This window comes from Schistocerca nitens, chromosome 2 (genome assembly GCF_023898315.1).
Source record: "Schistocerca nitens isolate TAMUIC-IGC-003100 chromosome 2, iqSchNite1.1, whole genome shotgun sequence".
In the NCBI taxonomy this organism is placed as follows: domain Eukaryota; kingdom Metazoa; phylum Arthropoda; class Insecta; order Orthoptera; family Acrididae; genus Schistocerca; species Schistocerca nitens.
The window spans coordinates 694,948,539-694,952,443 of NC_064615.1; the positions used below are offsets into that span (position 1 = coordinate 694,948,539).

Genomic DNA, 3,905 nt, shown 5'->3' on the forward strand with positions numbered 1-3,905 from the left:
ACCTACAAATCCTTAATCCGTCCCATCCACTGTTATGCCAGTCTTGCCTGGATATCTGCCCCCCCCCCCAAAATTCTATAAGTCCCTTCAGATCCTTGAGCGTCATGCACTCCGCCTCGCCTTCCGTATACGCCTCCCGTCCCCCAGGCAGATCCTCTATGATCTCATTCCTATCCCCCATCTGCTCCTATTCCTCGAACATATCCACATCCTCTACACCTCCCGCCGCCTTGAACCCCCTCACCCCCTTGTTGTTCCTCTCCTCTCCCATCCCAGCCCCCTGCCACATCTTCACTGTTGTATCCCCCCTTCCCTCCATCTCTACACCCTACATCTCCTTTCCCAAGGTGGCTTCCATCAACTCCCCCTCCAGGATGATGCCCTCTCTCCATCCATTTATCCCTCTTATCAACTCTGATCCTCACCCCCCTCCTTTCCTCCATCCTTTCCCTGGGCTCCCTCCTCTTCCTCCCCCCTTCTATCCTGTGTTTTTCTCCCTGCCTAACCTCTCCCTATCTCCTTTCTCCCCCCCCCCGAGTCCTTTTGTATTCCCCTCCTTTGCCTTCCCCACTCCCTGGCACGTCTGCTCAGCACCCCCCACCCCTCTTATGGATCCTCATCTTCCATTTGCTCCTTTCCCCCCTCCCCCCTTCACTTTTCCTCTCCTTCCCCCCCTTTTTTCTCCCATCATCTGTCCAGTTTCCCCCCACCTGCTCTCGGCTGTGGTATGTCATATTTGTGCCAACTTTTTAGTGCAGTGTTTAAGTGAATGTTCAGTGTTGTGCGTCTTTCCACAGTGTTGCGAACAGAAATCATGCTGTCGCTGGGTGTGCATTTTATATCTCTTGCGAACAGAAACCAGACTGTCGCCGTGTTTTTTAATTGTCTGTCTATTATTTTTCTGCTTCCTGTGTATTTTATTAGCATCATCAACCCTGTGTTTTATGTTTTTAAGTTCCAGAATTTTCTGCCATTTTACCTTTAAGTCACCGATTTTATCGCAAACTGTTATTTTTTATTATCTTCATCTTTTTAAAACAAATTCTGTAGGCTGAAGAGCGGCGTAATAAGCTGCTGCCAGCCCGCCCCCTTCAGGGGGAATCGAAACTCAATAAAGGAAAAAGAAAGCTCAGCGAGGCAGTCTGATATTCGCGTGAGTCTATTGACATCTCGCCTACATTACTTTGTTTTATGTGTACGAGTGGACGTTGTGGATTTGTGAGGTTGTCGTTTGTGACTCCGTTGCTTCTTGCGTGTTGTTGTTCGTAAGGTCTTGCTCGGTCGTCCGTCGTTGTTCAATGCCGTCCTTTCCAGTTCGTTTGCTTGTGCGCGGGCCGCTCTCGTTTGGTCCCGCCGCGCCTCGTTCTCGGCAACCCCGCGATCGGAACGGTCGCGGTTGCAACAGGTTCGTTGAATGGTCTGCCAGACACTTCTATTTGAATTGCAGAGTAATCATACAGACGGCTAAATTTGGAGTGGCGCCGTGGACTGCTGATGAAAAATGCCGCACCGCGGCGACCTGGTCCCTTTCTTTCAACGTTGGGGAGAGGCGCAGCGGTGTTAGCGCTGGCGATGTGGTATGAGGAGCCATTGGGTACGACTTCAGGACACGGCTGGTAGTGATTGACGGAAGTCTGACGGCAAAACTCTAGGTCACGTAGATTCTGCGCCCTCATGGGCTACCTCCCGTCCGACAGCGTCGTGGTGCAATTTTTCAAAAGGACAATGCTCGTCCGCACAGGAAACGTGTCTCTGTCAACTGTCTCCGTAATGGTGAGGTACTTCCTCGCCCAGAAAGACCCAAAGATCTTTCTCCGACGGTTCATGCGTGGGTAAAGCTCGAACGTCATCTTCGTCTCTGTGCCAGTATGCAGGATATCAACGAACATTTACAACAATTGCGGGCCAGATTTTCTCAGTGGAGGATACGAATTTATGACACCTTACAGAACGAATCAGTACATGCATTCAGGCTAGGCGTGATGAAACGTCACACTGATACGCGAGCTCATATTGCCAAGTTCTTTTTCAGTTTGATTCGATTATAGCACTGAAATAACATCACATACCATATCCGCGAAGTTTCATTTCGTTTCCTTCTCCCTTATAAGTGGCCAACGGCCTTGCCGCAGTGGTAACACCGGTTCCCGTCAGATCACCGAAGTTCAGCGCTGTCGGGCTGGACCAGCACTTGGATCGGTGACCATCCGATCTGCCAAGCGCTGTTGGCCAGCCGGGTGCAGTTAGCCCTTCTGAGCAAACTGAGGAGCTACTTGCTCGAGAATCAGCAGCTGCGGTATCGTAAACTGCCGTACGGCCGGCAGAGCGGTGTGCTGAGCGGACGCCTCTCCATATCGGCATCCAGTGACACCTGTGGTTTGAGGATGACATGGCGGCCGGTCGGTGCCGTTGGACCTTCATGGACTGTTTGGGCGGAGTTTAGTTTAGTTATCCCTTAATGCTGCTTCACGTTTTATACAGGCCATTAAAATTGCTACACCAAGAAGAAATGCAGATGATGAACGGATATTCACGGGACAAATTTATTGTACTAGAACTGACATGTGATTCCATTTTAGCGCAATTTGAGTGCATAGATCCTGAGAAATCAGTACCCAGAACAACCACCTCTGGCCGTAACAACGGCCTTGATACGCCTGGGCATTGAGTCAAACAGAGCTTGGATGGCGTGTATAGGTACAGCTGCCCATGCAGCTTCAGCACAATACCACAGTTCATCACGTGTAGTGACTGGCGTATTGTGAGAAGCCAGCTGCTCGGCCACCATTGACCAGACGTTTTCAATTGGTGAGAGATCTGGAGAACGTGCTGGCCAGGGCAGCAGTCGGACATTTTCTGTATCAAGAAAGGCCCGTACAGGACTTGCAACATGCGGTCGTGAATTATCCTGCTGAAATATAGGGTTTCGCAGGCATCGAATGAAGAGTAGAGCCACGGGTCGTAACACATCTGAAATGTAACGTCCACTGTTCAAAGTGCCGTCAATGCGAACAGAGGTGACCGAGACATGTTACCAATGGCACCCCATACCATCACGCCGGGTGATACGCCAATATGGCGATGACGAAGACACGCTTCCAATGTGCGTTCACCGTGATGTCGCCAAACACGGATGCGACCATCATGATGCTGTAAACAGAGCCTGGATTCATCGGAAAAAATGAAGTTTTGCCATTCGTGCACCCAGGTTCGTCGTTGAGTGCACCATCGCAGACGCTCCCGTTTGTAATGCAGCGTCAAGGGTAGTCCATGCTGCTGCAAACGTCGTTGAACTTTTCGTGCAGATGGTTGTTGTCTTGCAAACGTCCCCATCTGTTGACTCAGGGATCGAGACTTGGCTGCACGATCCGTTACAGCCATGCGGATAAGATACCCGTCATCTCGACTGCTAGTGATACGAGGCCATTGGGATCCAGCACGGCTTTCCGTATCACCCTCCTGAACCCACCGATTCCATATTCTGCTAACAGTTATTGGATCTCGACGAACACGAGCAGCAATGTCGCGATACGATAAACCGCAATCGCGATAGGCTACAATCCGACCTTATCAAAGTCTGAAACGTAATGGTAAGCATTTCTCCTCCTTACACGAGGCATCACAACAAAGTTTCACCAGGCAACGCCGGTAAACTGCTGCTTATGTATGAGAAATCTGTGGAAACTTTCCTCATGTCAGCACGTTGTAGGTGTCGCCGCCGGCGCCAGCCTTGTGTGAATGTTCTGAAAAGCTAATCATTTGCATATCACAGCATCTTCTTCCTGTCGGTTAAATTTCGCGTCTGTAGCACGTCATCGTCGTGGTGTAGCAATTTTAATGGCCAGTAGTGTATTAAGCAGGGTCTTTCAGAAAAAAATAGAGTACATTTAGATTGGTGAAATAAG

The 3,905-nt window shown here is 50.0% G+C and overlaps 1 pseudogene; it reads left to right on the forward strand.

The window, feature by feature from the left end:
* The first annotated feature begins 2,113 nt into the window (after positions 1–2,113).
* Positions 2,114–2,231, forward strand: LOC126238205 (5S ribosomal RNA; annotated as a pseudogene).
* The last annotated feature ends 1,674 nt before the right edge of the window (positions 2,232–3,905 follow it).